Source organism: Topomyia yanbarensis, chromosome 2 (genome assembly GCF_030247195.1).
Source record: "Topomyia yanbarensis strain Yona2022 chromosome 2, ASM3024719v1, whole genome shotgun sequence".
NCBI lineage: Eukaryota > Metazoa > Arthropoda > Insecta > Diptera > Culicidae > Topomyia > Topomyia yanbarensis.
The window spans coordinates 436581548-436601683 of record NC_080671.1 but is presented as its reverse complement, the minus strand read 5'-3'; positions in this window follow the sequence as shown (position 1 = coordinate 436601683).

The following is a 20136-nucleotide window of genomic DNA, read 5'->3' as shown; positions in this document are numbered from 1 at the left end:
ATAGAGTGCAGAGAGCTCGTGGTTCATCCTTCGCCGCCACCGTTCTCCTACACACCGCCGAAGATCGTCCTTAGCACCCGTCGCTCAAAAACTCCTAGCGCTTGCAGGTCCTCCGCGAGCATGGTCCAAGTCTCGTGCCCGTAGAGAACCACCGGTCTTATAAGCGTTTTGTACATGGTGCATTTAGTGCGGGGGTGAATCTTTCTTGACCGCAGTTTCTTCTGGAGCCCATAGTAGGCCCGACTTCCGACTGATGATGTGTCTTCGGATTTCACGGCTCACGTTATTGTCATCCGTTAATAAGGATCCTAGGTGGACAAATTCCTTCACTACCTCGAAGGTATTCCCGTCGATCGTAACGCTGTTTCCTGTCCTTTTTGGTTCCGCCTACCAGCATATACTTTGTTTTGGATGCATTTACCACCATCTTCGCGTTTCAGGCGGGTGTACAGGTTTGCCACCATTCCAAATGTTCAGACAATAATGTCCATGTCGTCCGCAAAGCATAAAAATTGGCCGGATTTCGTGAAGATCATGCCCCGGCTGTTGAGCTCGTCGTATCACACCTTCCAGAGTGATATTGAATAGTAGACACGAGAGTCCATCACCTTGTCTCAGTCCCCGTCGAGATTCGGATGGACTGGAAAATTCACCCGAAATCCTTACGCTGTTTTGTACACCGTCCATCGTTGCTTTGATCAGTCGAGTCAGCTTCCCGGGAAAGCTGTTTTCGTCTATGATTTTCCATCGCTCTACGCGGTCGATACTGTCGTATGCCGCCTTGAAGTCAGGTGATGCGTTGGGACTTGGTATTCACGGCAGTTCTGGAGGATTTGCCGTACGGTGAAGATCTGGTCCGTTGTCGACCGGCCATCGATGAAGCCGGCTTGATAACTTCCCACGAATTCATTTACTTTAGGTGATAGACGACGGGAGATGATCTGGGATAGCACTTTGTAGGCGGCATTCAAAATGGTGATCGCTCGGAAGTTCTCACACTCCAAATGGTCGCCTTTCTTGTGAATGGGGCAGATCACCCCTTCTTTCCACTCCTCTGGTAGCTGTTCGGTTTCCCAGATCCTGACTACTAACCGGTGCAGACCAGTGGCCAACTTTTCCGGGCCCAACTTGATGAGCTCTGCTGCGATACCATCATTGCCAGATGCTTTGTTGTTCTTGAGCTGTTGGATGGCATCCTTAACTTCCCTCAACGTGGGAGTTGGTTCATTCCCGTCCTCAACTGTCCCGATGGAGTTGAGAGATCTGCAGTTCCACATTCCTAGCTTTCAATCGCTAGTCCCTTTTCGTCGCAGTTGTCGTTGCCATTGGTATCGAACGAAGAATGCCAACTTATCTAGATGACTTTTCGCTGCAGTTGAGCTTAGAGTCCTTCACTGACACTCGGGCGATGATCAGCCGCCCCTAACATGGGGAACAGACGCTGTTTTGAGCCGCTCCTCCTAGAGATCAGACGATCCGGCGCTCAGGCTTACAGCAGCAACCCCCCCCCCCCTTCCCTGTCAGCCTACGACCAAAGTTCCCACCGGGGTTGGTTACCAGATCTTCCCTAAGGTTGCTCATAGTTCCCGGCCAGTACCACGGGGAGGTAGGGATAGGAGTTTTACCGGCCTATCTCCCGTAATTTTTAACCTAGAGTTCTAATTTTTTTCAGGTCAGCTCAAAAAATGTGGTTTGGAGAAAAACGCGGTTAAAGTTTTCAGTACGCTCGGGGTATGCATAAGAAGCGTTGCGGCGGAATTGAAAATTTAAACATGTAGCAATTATCGTCGTATGTGATTTTTGGTATATCATTTTCAAGAGCCTAAAGCCCATTTCAGACCAATAAAAAATCGATTTTTTTTTAATTCTGCGGTGGTGTAACCCCTTAAGTCGTCCCAGAGACACACTTATATCATCGGGTGACAATGAGTATTCATGCTACTAAACAAAGTGTGAGATTTGTCATGGCGATCATACAAAACGTAATACTATCTTTAGTAATTAGTGACAAAGTCCTAAATTTTATAGAATACATGATTCATTCTATTTAATTTAGAACTAAAGCGATAATTACAACCATTAAATACATTTTATAAAAATTTGATTCTTTAAAGTTTCAAGAAATCACAACGTTTGTTCTTGGAAGATACGCATACTCGTACAAAACAATTCGTCAGGTGTACAACAGTAGCAGAAAATAAATATTATCATCGGAAAGAACCATGAGTTGGCACTGTGGAAGCTAAATGAGATCATCTATGAAAAACCAAAAATACAAGCAACTCATCTGTCATCTGGTAGCTGGAGAGATATAAAAATATCGATTGCGAATATTTAAAATGTAACTCAAAATCTTAAGAATCAGATCAAAACCAAAAAAAAAACGAAGCAGTATTTGGCTCTTCTCTGGCTAAGTACCTGACAGTTTTAAGGGTAACAACATCACTGCGACAAACAAGTACGCAAACGAACAAACAAAAAGTTTCGCGTCACCTATTCATAAACACCAGCGGAACTGAACTGATCGATTACACAACGAATGGTGAAACCAAATGCATCTACATTTGGCACACATGACTGTATATAGCAGCGCAATGATGTCATTCATGCTCGACGCGTTCATCTGCAATTGACACCTGGTATCTGGTGTACGGTATTGAGGGTTGAAAGCCGCAACTGACCATAATTAATGCGGCGTGCGCAAAAAAAGAAATAGACCATCGACAAAATACATTGCTACGTTTGAGATCTGGTGTTTGCTGTTAGATGATAGTTTGACTGTGAAAATTTGTGTTATGTATTTTGCATGTAAATACAAACATTGAAGATGCTGTTTCGTTCTACAATTCAGGATCATAAATTATAAATTTGAAATACCATTACGGACTTTTTTTTTGCGTAACAAACAATCGTAAATAAATAACAGTATATCTTATCTATACAACCGCTCAGATTAAGCAGCTTTTACGATCAGAGTTTCCCTTAAATCGTCGTTGGAGGTGTGATAATTTTCGGCACTACGAGAATGTGTAGTGCAAATTGTCATGGCATGATTCATTTTCAGTGACACATTCTTAAGACAAATCAGTCTGTGTTTTATTTTTGATCTAGTGTCATGGGTCTATTTTAGCCCAATTAGGATGGGTGCAACACTATTTTCTGAACACCATTTAAGTGAAGCTATATTGCCTGTAACCTCTCACAGAATAAAGTACCTATAAGTATATTATTTTCTAAATCTCCATATAATTCAGATTTAGCAGAAATCACTAATTTGTCTACATAAATGAAAATAAATGTTCTAATCCGTGCGTTTATCCTCACTGCGAAAATTTCATAGCAACGAATGACTTAACAACATTGTCCAACTGTAGCGAACAAGGACGCCTTCACATGATTTATAAAACGAATTCTACTACCGGTCCCCATCAAAATCAAAGAGCTCTCGGAATTGGCACAAATGGCACCTCCCTATTTCTGATTCTCGCATTATACCACTAACAATGAGATATGACGTAGGAAAGTGCCGCTCATATTCGTGAGATGCGCTAAGCACTGCTGCAGATTTCAGTTCCACTATGCGAATAAGGCGAAATAGTAGACTTTCCAAGAAGGTAATTTAATTTTAACTGTAAGTTAGATTTAGTTGATGGTTCTTAACATAATTAATGTAGAAAATAACGTGATGTTATCATTGCAAACCTTGTTGGCCAATTTGATACTGTCATTATCTCATATACAGTGAAGACCCGATTCTATCAGCACCCGCTTTTGTCTGATATTTTTTTAAATTTTTCGCTAAATGACCCCTTCGAGGAAAATTTATACTAAATAAGCAGAAAGAGTTATGAGACTACATCAAGCGACTAAAAAGGAATATTTTAACAGCACCGGTTTATTGAAAAGGAAGAAAAAATGTGTCCCGATTTTGTTAATAATCGATATTATGATATAGGTAGAATAGTACATAGACAGAAAATTGGCTTTCATAACCAACCACGAAAACATATGTTTTCGCTGAATACTGTTTATACTATATCCGATGAATTATTTATTTCCCTCAGTTTACTACGAATTAGGATTCGAATTCGGCTTGCAAAGATCAAATCTTGTGTAATCGGTAATAAAAAACTTGATGCTTATTTTTATCGGATTCCCGCATATGTTTCACGCTTCGTGGGCTGCCTCCACCTCGTAGCTTATGTTTTACTCTATACGAGATGCAAGCTGTTGGTATGTCGGATATAGTAATCCATGTTAAGAGTTTAACCACCGAAAACACGTTCCGGAGTCGAGTTCGACCTAACCCAACCGTCTTGTTTCAGCAGGAAAATTTTTTATATATACTTTCATTGCTTATTGCAACTTTGATGATCCACGGTTCGGCCAACGATGACCGGAGTAAAAGCGACGCGCAATAATTCGCCACATGCCGGGGCACTGCGTCCTAATTTCATCGATCCAAATGTAATGTATGTATAGCGTTCGGTTCCCCCATCACGAGCCGATCACACACTTGGTTAGTATTCCTTTTGTATCAATTACGGTTAACCTTGGCGGTGTTCTATATTTGCGTGTTGTCAAACACAAATCACGCGGCTTGCGACCGTTTCCAATGTATCGTTTATAATGTGTGTTTATAAATCAAAGAGAATTCGTCGGGCTTTAGAGCTGCCAGTATATAACGATCAATTTGTGTATACAGTCTGCGTCATGGTAAATTCAAATTTCTTCCTGAAATATATTAAATGATTTAGGTTAATAAATTTGACTTTTATGGAAAAAATCAATTGGTAAAATATTTTACGAAAAAGCCCGAACATTCGATAAAAGTTGTCAAACGTTGTAGAAGAGGTTTCTGATCGTTGGTTCAGAACGGGTACGATGAAGATGGTAGTTAGAACAAATGAAATCGTTCCGGAACGACTGTTTGAAACCGCATTACAGTGCCTACATCAGATTTTCAGCCGGAACTATTTGGTAAATGGACTTTCCCGTTAAAGTTTTTCTTAGAGCAGTGAGGTCAGTTTTATTGCCATGTAAAGGGTGTATATTCTATAAAAATTTCACATGCACAACATTCAATCTTTATTTTGAATTAAATTCAAAACATTTGCAGAAAGGTGCAGGCGACAAAAGTGGTGGATCAAAACAAAAAAACATGAATATTTCGAAATAATTCCCTTTCCAATACCATGTGTTCGCGCTAATCTTTAATCCTATTCATTGAATTTTGTCGAATCCATTCTATTATCTAATCCACTCAGCTTAGTTGACAACCTTCAAATATATTTGAAAGTTTTTGTAGCGAAGCAACGAGCGTTTGTATGCTCGCGCTTGAGAACGCGTTTTCAAATTCTGAAGGGCTCATATGTCGGGTTAACCACTTGGTCGTTTTCAAGATCGCGGGCGTGGATGCTCGTAGGTGATCGCAGGCGTTTGCATATTCGCATTTGTAATCAGGTTTGAATTAAGGGTGGGCGAAACACGATTTCACTTTATGTGGTACGAAACGAAACGAATTACCCTTCAATTTTTCCTAACGATACGAACGAAGCGTTTCAGTTGAATATATTGATCGCAACACTAAATCTCATTTTGATGAAAACTGTCACGAATTTAAAGAAAATGTTACCTACAACAACTGTTCTCTCTTATAGAATGTTTTCAATTTTGATTAAATGGCAAAAAAAAATTTCATGCAAACTAAACTGCATATTTGTAAAATCAGCTTGGAATTGCCATTACAGCTTTTTTTTTTGCATTACAGTGGATCGCTTTTTCGAACAAATGTAATTTACGGTTCAAATTACTATAACAACATGAGAAGCATAGGGGAGCTGTGATGCGAATCTTTATTTTTAAATACCAACTTTCAGTTGAATCTTTCGTAATTAGGATTCAAAGCCCTCTCAATCATACACTTTCAAGTTTGCCGGATTTTCATATCGAAACCGAACGCCTGCATTTCTACTTGATATTTTTTCATTTCCCAACCAAAGCCGTTATCTGTTCTGTAGTGGCCAGTTTGGATTAAATGTTGACATGTTTATCATTTTTCAGCAAACATGAACAGTGTGGAATAGTTCTGTTTCAAAAACCTAGCCAATACCGCAGTAAAGAGATATTCACTGCTTCCATGAAACTGAAAATGAATGGAAAATGATTGAGCGCCGTTTGAATAAATGATGCAACTAACAACTGTGATTCGATCATAATATGGCATAGATTTGAGTTGTTCCTCCTACAAGTTCAAACAAAGCTGTCGCAGATTTGTAGCTCTGGACAAGAGTCGGTCGGTCTTGTTGGTCTTGCACAGTGCATAAGCTAAAAATTGCTCTGCTCTATCAATAAAGCAAACCATTGATTATATCTAACGCTTTGTTGCTTATCCTCTGCACAAACAGAATAGTATCATTGGGGATGGGCATTAGAGTGGCTCGAAAATGACATTTTTCAGCACAACACTTTTTGAGTTCTTTTTGTGGTCCCAAATGCCTGTGCAAAGTTTGGGAGCGGTCGGTTGCTTCCCGGGTTTGCGTATTGCGTTTAAAGTTTGTATGGGATTTTATATGGGTAAATCAATCATTTTGCATTTATATTAATAAAGATCGCCATTTCACTCAATATAAAAAACCAGCTTTATAAAACGATAATTCAAACCTTGGTTAACAACTTTGTCGAAGGCGGTAACTAGCTACGAGTTTTCAAAAAATAGTTATAATGATTTTAAAACTTATGGTTCAATCGGAATGCAGAAATTAATTATTTCTTCCAACACTGTCAGTAAACCACGACACCGATACTTTAAACTTGAACAAATGAGAATATATTCATCGCAGAGACTTGGTACCTTTGAATGAAATGTTCAGAATGAATTGCTGAACAACATAGACGTAGTCAGAAAATGAAAACAAGAGAGGGTGTGGCTTGTATACGCCCCAGTTCCCTGTTTAGATAGTTTAGTATAACATTAGGATCACATCTTCAACGCAGGTTTAAACCGCCGAGTTAAAAATTAATCTTGGGATAGTTATTTCAAACAAGCGTTTTTTTATGAAATTGAGTTAGTTTAACGCAAAATAGAGGTGATGTTGGCGAACCAGAAATATACTTCAGGTTAGAACCCAAGGCGATTTCCAGACCTGAGTTAGTTTTTGCCCCAAGCTAAAACAAAACATAAATTTGTAGGTGTAAATTCTAAATATTGTAAATGTTATTTCCCACAACAAAGATTACAATCTGATTATGATTCATATTTAGGTCTATCAAAATATTTAAAAAGTTCAGTCATTGACATTTACAAGGACGTAATGGTTCTTTGTCTTATACAAAACAATCTAAACTGGGACTGGGGCGTACACAAGCCCCCCCCCCTCTTTTTTATGTTCTGACTACGTCTATGATATTCAGCAATTCATTCTGAACATTTCATTCAAAGGTACCAAGTCTCTACGATGAATATACTCATTTATTCATGTTTAAAGTATCGGTGTCGTGGTTTACTGACAGTGTTGGAAAAAGTAATCAATTTCTGCATTTGTATTTTACCATAAGTTTTAAAATCGTTATAACTATTTTTTTGAAAATTCGTAGCTAGTTACCGTCTTCGACAAAGTTGTTAGCCAAGGTTTGAACTTTAGTTTTATAAAGCTGGTTTTTCATATTGAGTGAAATAGCGATCTTTAATAACGTAACTGCAAAATAATTAATTTCCGCATATAAAATCCCTTACAAACTTTGAACGCAATGCGCAAACCCGGGAAACAACCAATCGCCACCAAATTTTGCACAGGCATTTGGGACCACGAAAGGCACTCAAAAAGTGCTGTGCCCGCTAGTTTAAATCATTTCGAAGTTTTCCCATACAACCGCGAGCCACTCTAATGGGCATAGCGCAGCAAGCAAGTCGATTGCATTTTACGCAGCTTACCTGGGTTCGATTCCCAACTCCGTGCATAGCATTACAGATTTTTCAAATATAGATTTTTCGAACTCGAAGAAAGAACTGAAGAACCCTGAAGTCTTTTGACTCCTCTCAAGTGACGTTGACCCAATCGCCGGTGCGTATTATAATTGCAAGATCGTAGGCGCAAGTATGCGTGAATGTTATGGAATAAGGACTTTGATGCTCGGATCGATATGATATTTACCGATTTGAAATCAATATTTAAGTTGACTATGCAATGCTTTTGGAATGTTTGAAGTTAAACGGAGTGTCTTTCTCTGTTAACAATTGAGGTTTTATGAAAGTTTTATAGCCAATAATAAAACCTCAATTACACTTTTAGCATGCTACAAAACTTAAATTGTTAGTTGGGATTTTTATCCGATTCATTGGCTCGAATCGTATCTGAGAGACCGCCAGCTTGTATCAAAAATTGGATGCATGTTCTCTGTCCCATTTTCGAACAACCCTGGTGTTCGTCAAGGAAGTATTTTGGGCTCACTCTTATTCATACTCTATATGATGATCTAGCTACAGTATTCCCTCCATGGTGACGTATATTCTATGCTGATGACGTAATTTAACGATATGATTGTCAAGTGCATCATGGATTGTTCAGCTTTACAACTTCTCGTGGACACTTTAAATGAATGGTAAATATTTATTTTCTTGGTTCATTTGGAGTAATAATAAATCAAATATATTTCTTACGTACAGTTTAAGCACAACCAGTCAACATCGAATGTTACATATTGAACCAACCCTTCTTGGTTATCAGGTCATTTCATTTGTAGTAGGTGATCAAATCCGACAAACTTATTTGAGAAGATCTGAGGAAAGAAGGCAAAAAACCGTGATGGAACTATCTGGAACTAAATCTGTAATTATAGCACAAGATAAACTTTTAAAAATTGTAAAAACTTTTCGATTGTGTTTTAAAAAACCCGGACCGGTGAAGAAAAATCAAATTTTAGAAATATAATCACATTTCATGTATAAACCAAGCTTAAGCGAATGTAGTGGCCTTAATCATATATCGAAACTATAAATATACAAAAATCGAAAACAATTTTATATATGGACTTAGATGCGTTTTTGCAACGGTTTTTTGATGGGCAGTGTATTCATTCATAAATAGGCATTTTAGTATGTACCTATTAGCAGAATCAAAATAGGATAAGCTGAGTGGAAATGAATCACGTGAAGTGGAAATGAATCAATGAATTGATAGAACGTAAATAATAAACTTTCGTTGTGCTTTCCATCGATCCGCGTAAATTTGTGCTAAGAAAATTTTCGTCTTTGCGCAACGAAAGCGTTTAAAATTGGCATTTTCGTTACATACCATTTTTGTAGAATTTGTAAAGTGCACCCCCATATCGAAAACAAAGACGTAGTCCTTCGTCAAAAAATGACCATAAATTTGGCATATGGCATTCGAAAGATACAGTATCCAAGCATCTTCTTAGATCCATCGAGAGATTCGAGAGATATGGTGATTTGAAGTTTTATGATACGTTTCATAAGGCTACCAGCAAACACCCACGGGTTTGATCCTATCTTTAAAAATAAAAAAAAAAATATTTGTTTAATTACACAAATATAGTGTACAAAAGGTGTTATTTATATGCTGCGCTGAAAAAATATGAAAATAGGGTTGTCTGCCTAACGCTAACTATAACATGTAAATTAAAAAAAAAATAAATAAAACTTGGAATGTTTACTTAAAAAGGCCGTATCTCAATGGTTTGTTGACTGACTCTAATTGTTTTTTCATCACTTAACTGGTAGACGTTTTATCAACAATTTTCCTTCAGAAGAATATTAAATAGAGTTGTCTACCTCAAATAATAGACAATATAATTGATCTCAACTATATATTATCATTATTTAGTGAATATTTTTGTATTAAAAATGACGGCAACCAAGTTTATATTATCGCGAAGGAATCAAACGCTTGTCTGTTGTTGTGCGCGTTCTTGTTATTGCGTGGTCGTTTCAAATATTACACGAGTATTTCATGGTTACCAATGCGTTTCTATAACCATGTGGTTGTTTGCTTATTCATGTGTGCTTCTGGGGGCTCGGGCGAGCATCTGTATGTATAATCTACATCAAAATTGTCGCCGAGAAAGTATAAAGCAAAAGAAAAAAAAACACATTGCTTATACATTCATTCAGTAAAGGTTCGATTGACTTATTATCATTTGATTATGATCATTATGATCATTTGAAGTTGTTAGTAAAAGCAGTGTCCGCCATATTTATTCTACGTTAGGCACAAGTCAAGTGTTTAACTTTTTTCAAAAGGCCGGATACTCTAAAGATAAGAGGGACACACTCTCTTCTAGACTTTAACCATAAACTCAAAATCGTGGTTTGCGCGAACATTCAAAAGCCCACACGAGTGTGCATCATGTGATTACAGTTATACAAACGAATTTATACACTCGAAATTAAATACACGAGACACACATACCCACGCAATCAAAGTCGTTAACATACAAACGCTCGGATATTGCACGGTAATACAATCCCGGTCACAAACGCGAACATGAAATTCAAACGCAAACCTACGCCCGCGATCTCGCAACTATGAAAACGCCCCAGTGATTAGGTGAAAGTTTTAAGAGCTACGAGTTCATAAAGGCGGTCTCAAGTGCGATTATACAAAGCCCCACATTCTTGGTCCTAGCCGCCTTTAGTCGAGCCAGGTTCGGTTCATATACGCTTCACAACAATTTTCAGGGCGACATTTCCAGGAACCCTAGCGATATGGAGAAGTCAGTCTCTTTTAGCATCGAAACCGTACAATCTCAATTAAACAATTATAAGTCTGCGTGAATATTCAAGAACACACGCAAATAGACAAATGGTCGAATATAAAATAAAATTCGTTTCCATATAAACGGTTGAATCCTTCTCCATAATCCACGTACGTACGTCACCAAGACACTGAAAGAAAAGCTATGTTTTAGAGCTGATAAATTTAAAAACGTAATGTCAAGCGTCAACATATTAACTCTCGTTTCCACGCGATTATGAAATTTTGACGTTGCCGTATCTGGAACTTAATACCATAATCGGAATCACGGCCTACTGCAATTGACCTTAAGCAGTGTTGTAGTGGGAGATATTTCCTGTGACGACTGCAATTGTAGTGAGTGATTCTGACAGGAAGCCCTTCCAAAAATCCAGCTTTACAGCTCCTGTAGGATCATTCTAAAAAATAAATTTAAAGGTTTGATGAATCTTAGGAACATTATATAATAAAAGACGCTAACAAAGTGAGCCAACCTTCAATAAAACTTCCCTGGAACTAAAACTAATCGTAACAGCTTTCCACGCAAGGGATGTAAATAACAAAGTGTTACGTTTGTTATTCGGTGGCCATACTTCCGAGAAGGATTAGAAAAAGAAAAACAATTATATTATATATATATCATATACCACGTCCACCACAAACCTTGTCAAATTGCAACTATTCAATCGCTCTTAGCTTCAACACATGCTATATACAGTAACGAAACAAAATGCAGTTTGAGTATAATTACACTCGCCTCCGATTGCAAACTCATCTGCCAATAATTTTCCCATACCTAATTTAATAACAATTGCCGCAGCGGGGTCAAAATGATGGTCGAACGAATTAAGAACACAAATTGAGCAGGAAATTTGTAGATTTTAGCCAGCTACCCAAACTGGATACCGGTTCGAATGATTTTTGCTGGAAAATATTCGTTCTTCCAAATTTAAATCAATCTGATTCATAGCCAATGATTTGATAGGAAATGTCACTCTCTGTTGGGTTTGATTCTCGAAATCACGCATACCTTGGTACATAATATGTAAACACATGTAATCAATATATTATACTTCCCACGACTAACGTGTCTAGTCGAACAGAAACAAAAGATAGATGGAACGAGAACGGCACGTGCAGTGACTTTACGGAATTCCGATATGTTCTACAATGCAGGCAGGCGTGACGTGACGTATGAGGGTTGTGTTGTGAGCAATAAAAATGCAAATCGTAGCACCAACAGACAACAAACTGCATGTTATGCAGTGGAAGATAGCTTCGTTGCACAACGAACAAATTAAATATTGCAGTTAATTACTAGGCTTGTAAGCCCGAAATCATGGTTCATAGACCTGTACAATAAGATACTGGTTTATTATTGGCCTGTGCGGATGTTGTATGCATCAGCTGTTCCAAACCCATCGAAGGCTAGACCTGAATCGAATCAAAATGATGTCTATTAATCTACATGGCACTATCAGACGCATATTTCACTATAGAGATGAAGGTTCGCAGTTCAGCAATCACGCGATGATCTAGGTCAATTTTATTTAGCTTGTCTTGTGCACTATACATGTAGACGTCCGCGTTGAATTTGTGGTGGCACATAGAAAAGCGGGACTCAATTCCGTTCGTACTAAAGTGAGTGAGTTTATGTTCAGTGTTTTTATAATTTTTTTCGCGATTTCTTCGAAAAGAAACTTGTAATTCGAAACCGTAGAAATGCATTATGTTTAGAGGGTGGTTATTGTCCAGTTCGGGTATGACGTCAAACAAAATAATACGTCTACCACAACACACCGTGTAGTGAATTAATGTTTTTATTTCCTTGTACGTAGTCGTGGTGATAAACACTGATGCATTCGAGGCTGATCACCTGTATGACTGATTCAATTGTGGTGACTGAAATGCTAATCAGCCGGAGCTCACAAGGTTGCGTTTACCATGGGAATCAGGTTTGCTGATGAATCTATTGCATGAAAAAATTAACTTCAACAAGAGTACAACATGATACTTGGGCTACAAAGTGAGATACGAAAGCAACACAAATTAAACAGCGCGGAGCGGTGTCATTTAGGTTACAGCAAATCTGAGTGCTGACTCGTCTAAATGATTTAAAACGAAATTGAATTTGCGTTGCCGCGACCCAAGGATGGGAATGATGGTTCAATGTCCCGATCGTGGATCTTTCTCGTTTTAGTTATATTTTCGATTGTCTTGAGTTTGGTTGAGGTGTAGTACACAATCAAATATTTATAACGATGGTAATTGTTAATAACACTAAACAAAACAAATAGTTTCAATTGTAGTTTCAAAATTGAACATTTTGGCGGGTAATATTAAGAACCCAACCGAAGTGATGTAGAATACACGTATGTAAAATTACTACTTTGAATATATTGATATTCGAGCTTTTATACCTTGTTTATTCTGATATTTAATAATAGAAGTTAATTTTTTTTTATTTATTTAATCTACCGGCAGTCGCGCTAGTGCACTGACTGCACGCTGCTCTGAAAATCTAGCGAAATCGTTTTAGAGCAGCTCCGGCTGCTCGTTCAGTGCGCCATTTGCGCAACATCCGGAGGGTAAACACGATTCGATTCGTTGATATAACTGAGCCGTGGGTCTTTTGACGTAGGACTACGTCTTTGTTTTCGATATGGGGGTGCGCTTTGCAAATTCTACAAAAATGGTATGTAACGAAAAGTGATCCAATTTTAGACGCATGTACTTCATCCATCTCACGATAAATTACCATTTTTTTTTTGCACATATCGCCCGGAAATACTTCATGACATTAAAAATTTAAAGAATGTACAACCTAGTCAAAATATCGCGTATTTTGACTAGGTCGTACATTCTTTAAATGTATGGAAGATAGCGCTTCCTAAGTCCGGCACGATAGATTTGTGTACCTAGCGCGCTACGCTTCTATGAATGACGTCATCATCGATTATTTAAAGAAATAATTTGGCCGGACAAGCTCAGTTGCCTGTTGAACGGCAGGCGGAGCAGATCATTGCGCTGTGTTTTTTCGCAGCCAGTGTAGCTGAGTTAGAAGTCCGTTACACTGGAGGTACGCTACCCAGAGCCGCCCAACACACGCTTGTCCCTTCAAACATTATGCTTTCTTTTGTGTTATGCTCGCTTCCAGCACACTTTTATGTAAAACCTCGAACACAATTATTCGTTCACAAAATCGCTTGTACATGCGAGCTCCATTTGCACACACGGTTAACAAAATGTCGTGGTACTAGTTGTCTCTTTCGCTCTACCCATCATCGTCAGCGTTGACTCATTTTACTTTGTGTGCTTGGGTTAAATGTTTGATGCGAATGTTTAGGTAGGTATATCTGATTTGTTACTTTGTTAGCGGTTGTATGCGCAACTTGCATGATAGCAATCTGTGCTTTCTTTGCGCAAAGATGAAAACTTTCTTAGCAATAAATTTACGCGGATCGATGGAAGCACAAGGAAAGCATATGATTTACGTTCGATCAATTCATTGATTCATTTCCACTTCACCTGATTCATTTCCACTCAGACTATCCTATTTTGATTCTGCCAATAGGTACATACTACAAAGCCTATTTATGGATTATTACACTCTAAAAACCGTTGCAAAAACCATATATAAAATTGTTTTCTATTTTTGTATATTTATAGTTTCGTTTTAAGACCCATTTGTATGCGTACTTTAGGAAAGTTACAATAATGGCAAAATAGAACTAGAAAACTTGGGCTATACATAAAATGTGATTATATTGTCTAAAATTAGATTTTTTTGCCGGTTCGGGTTTTTTACCAAACCCAATCGAAAAGATCGATTTATTATTACTCTAAATGTACTAAGAAAATAAATATTTTACATTAAGTAGTATTGTTCTACGTCTACAGTTCGTACAACCCCGTAGAGCAGCCCCTTGTAGTTTTTTTTAAATTATTTTGACAATATGTAAAAATATAAATTCTCCCTCCCCATGGTCGAGGAGTTTGACGGCATTGCAAACATCATCAAGCATATTGCGTGCCTTAGTGCTACAGAAGATCTGGCAAACAATTGCTTCAAGATTATTATTGGATTTCGCCTCGATAGTGGTGTATCGAGGAGACCGAGAGGGCTTTTGCGCCGTTTTGTTTTATGTTTTTTCATACTCTGCACCTGCGCATACTAACGCTCGACGACTAGTCTGTGCACGGTGACGTGGCCGACTGACTGGTCGACGTGGGTTGACTTTTGCTCTGTGCCGTGTTTGCAAACATTGTTCCACAGTTTGATGGTGGTATAAGTGGACGGGGCTCGCAGTGAGAGTCATTGTGTATCCATTTATCAGTCGACTTCGTCATCGTACATACACTAATTAAATTAATTTAATTAATACATAAGTAGAAACCTACAATTATTACAAAACTTTTTTCGTACTAGTGTACATTTGTTGTGTTAGTCGTATGTCTATCTGTGTATGTGTTCATCTGAGTATTTGTGACAGTTGAGTCAGGGAATGGATGCAGAACTGGCGTATATGATATAATAGTGCTTAATACTTCCGGTGTTCAATTTGTGCATTTGGTTCGGGAAGGTCGACGCACGTGAATCATCCCTTCTCGGCCAGTACAGCATGATGAAAGTCTAACAGAATGCAATTGTCGTTAATGGTAAATGTAAACATTTGCTGCATTTAGATGAGTTTGATTGCATCTTACATGTGTTTCTCTATTCTACTTCATTTGCCCATTTTTGTACATCTATTAGTTTGCTTTTCCATTACTGATGTATACCAAAATAGTATCGGTCAATTTATGCACTTCTAATCAAACTCTTTGCATCTTTTTTTTTCTTAATTAGGCATGTTATATTTCCTTTAATTTGTGTATCTCTACTATACTCTATTTATACTCACATAGGTACAAACGCTCGTGGCCTTCGCGATAACACAAACCTGGCCACAAATGTGGCCAGGCAATTGCAATAATCCACACATACTTACGCCCGCGATTTCGCCAACATGAAAACACCCCAACAGAACAGTTAGGTAAACTCAAGTATCAATTGAAGTTTTATAGCACGCTACAAGTGCAATCTAAGTTTTATTAGTGGCTATAAAACTATCACAAAACCACAATTGTTGCTAGGGAACGTAGCACCTATAAACTTCCAAACGCGGTCTCAAACATTAACCCACCACTCGCACGATCATGAAACGGTCACGTCCGGAAGTCTAACCTCGGTCCTAGCAGTCTAGACTAATGCCTTCAGTTGAACCAATCAAAAAATTATGCTCATATTAACTAGACAACACGTTCCATGGTGACACGACCTGGAACTCTAGTGATATGTGGAAATTCACTCTCTTCTACCATCTGTACCATACACTAAAAATTAAGCACCAGATTCACGGTACGCGCGCGATCATTCAAAAATACACGCTACATACGATTATAAATTCGAAATTATACACGCAAAGTCACATACACGCGACAAAAACGTTACTATACAAATGCTTGAGCCTTTCGCGACCATCCACGGCACCTACACCCGCGATCTCGCAAACATGATAACATCCCGGTGATAAGGTGAATCACTCAGCTCCTCTAAATTGTCAAACGCGGTCTCATGCGTAAACCTAAAAACTCCCACGCTCGCGCGATCATGAATCGGTCGCTTCCGGAAGTTTCTATCCTTGGTATCAGCAAATTAGGTCCATGCCTTCAATTGTACCAATTAAAAAAAGAAAGCTCTCATATCCACTGGACAGCACGTTTCACGGCGACATGACCGGGAACTCTAGTGATATGGGGTAACTCACTCCCTGTCAGAATGTGAATTTTACACCGAAAACAGAAATGAAGGTTCGCGTGACCATCCAAGAGCGCATGCTAATATATGAATGGTCACAAGAGAAAGGCTAACTAAAATCAGGGATGCAAATAAAGAGAAGAATAAAAAACGCTCTTTGCACTTTTCATGTGAACCACCGCTCTTCTCTTTCACAATAAACCTCTTCACTCCGATGTGTGTTGCTCCCATATGTGCATTCTACTCCATGGCTGCACAGCTCAAAGAGTATAGATGAAGGGGCTCTTTAATGTGAATCTTGGTCCCACGCGCACGGAAGCAGAGAAAGCAACAAAAAAAAACATTTTAAAAACGTTCTTCCGATCAATCTTTATCTGAATTGTAGTTTGATTCGCCTTCCTACCTGTTTGCCGGTGAGAGGAGGCACAAAAAAGTGGCTCTTCAAGGTGACTCTTTGAACGAAATTGTGCAGCTCTTGGTGCACAGATCTTTCTCTTTTTCGTTTTTAAGTTTCTCTTTGTGCGGTCGTTCTGCACATCGCAGTGTTTTTGCGCTGCTCTATTTTTCATCGGTGTATTTCGCTCTTTGTGGCACATTGTGTGAGCAAATAACAAGCCTGACTAAAATTAAAATTATTTCTGTTCGTTGAATCTAGTAGAAGCAGTTTGCTACTGCATATTGAGATCTTTTTTCTAGGTGGCAAAATATTTTCAGTGCTGCGCACTGCAACTAGCGGTTCACTTGGTCTACCTTCTCTTGCGTAAGTGCAAACGTTCATGTCGTCATCGTAATTGCTTTCTTGCTGTCCATGGTGGGATATTCTTTTTTTGGTCTTACAGGTTGCTAATGCATATCTGTCTTCATAGGCGTTTGTTTCTTTATTGGTGTTGTTGGTTTGGAGGTTCTAGGCGCAAACGTGGATACTGGTTTCGAGATAACGCAATATTTGGCCGTTGCATAGTGTTTTAACAGCGTATACTGAAGGCTGCTTATTGGTGTTGATTGTAGTAGGCGGATTGTCCTAAGTGGTTTCGGTACCATGTCTTTCGTTAATGTACCATCTGATTACAAAGCTGGTCCATAGGTTAATCAGACCAGGATATCTGTTTAGTGTTATATACATATAGTTAACATTTATTTATTACATTTTAACGACATTCAATTAGCTAGAGTTTACTGGATAGGGAAAGTTATGAAAATTAAAGCCATAGTACTCAGGTGAGAGCAAGGATGTGAAGTAAACCGATCGAAAAACTAGAAGTGGCAGGGTTATTAGAACAGGCTTAATATCGTACGGGCTTAATCTTTGTCGTCTGCTAATGAGGGTCGAGCTTAGGCAGCATAACTACGAATCACCCGAGTTCACTAGCATGTGTCCTGGTATAGATAGACGTGTGCATCTTTACCGTGACAACCAACAGGTTTACTTCACATCCCTGCTCTCACTTGAGCACTATGGCTCTAATTTTCATAACTTTCCCTACCCAGTAATCTCTAGCTAACTGAATGTCGTTAAAATGTAAACAAGAAAATGTAACTAACATAGTCGAAATAAAAAAGGAAAAAAGTTAACATTTGTCTTCCGTACCCGTGGTCTTACAAATCAGACTGGAAGGGATAAGCTTGGTTAGCCGCATTTTCTCCACACGAATATCGTTGAGAAGTCCAGGTGAAAATTTCCACTAAGTATCGTTGGTAACAGATTTGACTTCTCAGTATTTCGACATGAACCTCTTGTATATGCGCTGTGCTAGATCGTGTCAACGTACTTCGATTTTATCGTCATCCATATTTACAAGGAACTTGGTTTTAACGTTAACATATTCGGCGCCGTGTTTACTATTTTATTATATGGCTGACATGTGTCAGAATAAATCACGTCTTCTTTATAATTTACAAGTGCGAATGAGAATGTTTTTTTTTAATTTTCGATCATAGAGGTTTTAACCTTAGGGTCATTCGCCTCTTTATTCGGGTTAGAAAAATCTCTAACCCTATGTGCGAGGTATGGAATCTATATCGATTTGGTAAGGCGCGTACAAGGTAATCGATTTACCAACTACGCTACGCCCGTCATCGGTATGAGAATGTTCATATACGATCTATTCTTCCACATGTGAACATTTTACGGTTCCGGGTTTCCAGGAATGACGATTATTTTCGAATATTTCTTTCGTGAGACAAATCAAATAAATCTGAGTGATACATACTGTTATTCGGAAAACTGTAGATCTGTTTCGGGTATCCAATAAGCCAATTAGCGGACCGGAGATAACTTTAAAAAATTCTTGGAGAGTGGATAAATGTGAAGTCAGCCCAAGGAATATAGATTAATGTTGTTTACTGTGCCTTATGAAAGGGATATAAAAAATCTTCGGTCAGCGCCCCGGAAGCGGTTTTCAAATATCGGCAAGTGTTCGGATATTATCAAGTATGATTCGGATATTATTAAGTATGCATTCCGCATATTTTACAAAGGTGCACCAAAAAAAATTAAAACGCGAGAAAAAGTATTTTCTATGCTCACTTTTTCATCGCTGAGCACAAAAACAATATTTATAACTTTTTTCAGAGAAACGTTACAGAATTTTTTTCGAAAAACAATTGTTTCCTCCTTTTGGTTATTGGTTAACATCTTGTGAGAATATTATCCGATCAATAGCCAATTCAAAAGATATTGGCATGCCCTAGACTGGTCCAAGAACAGTTTTTTGAACGATAATGCCAAACCAGATTTTGAAAGTACAAGCAAAGACGAGAAATTCAAGCAGTTACTTTCATTAAAATTACAATTAGAACCACTGGCACAAGTGACTTGAAAATGTTGCCATTTTCACTGTATTTATTAAATTTTCAATATTTTATGTCGATAAAATATATAAAAAAAGTTGTATTTATCATTTATTGCATTGAGTTTTATTTATTTAAACATTGCTTAGTTTATAATAATCGGCACAATGCACGGATAACTAGTGCTAATTTGGGTACTAGTTTAGATACAACGTCAAACTAGACACCCAGTTGGTGCTAGTTACTGACGAGGAGAATCCGAAACACTAAAATAAAAACCATACCTTATGTAAGGTATTGTGTCCTTATGCACAAAAAATTGGTATAGTCCAAAATTTTCCCATTTGGGAATTTGCATAATTCCAGGCGTTTGGGTCTTCAAACCATAAGACAGTTTCGGTTCATATTCCTCGTCGTCAAACAGAACTTCTGTGCTTACTATCGAGACATCACTCGGTATAAGCCAGTTGTTTAGTGTTCACGCAAGACGTGTGACTTTTTGGATTTTAGTGTCTAACTAGTGCTAATTTGGGTACTAGTTTAGATACATCGTCTAACTAGACACCCAGTTGGTTACTGACGAGGATTTGATGCAATTTTCAATTTTTTGCCGCATGCAATGGGCAATGGTCAATAAGTGCCAAAATGGCCATTAGCTATGCTCTATTAAAATTCAACAAAATGAAAATCCATTAACAACAGTTCTGTCTGTCAAACAGTTGGTAGTAAGTAAGCACTATGTAGAATAGACACAAAAAGTGGCCATTTAAAATATTCTTAGCCACGAAAATTGCT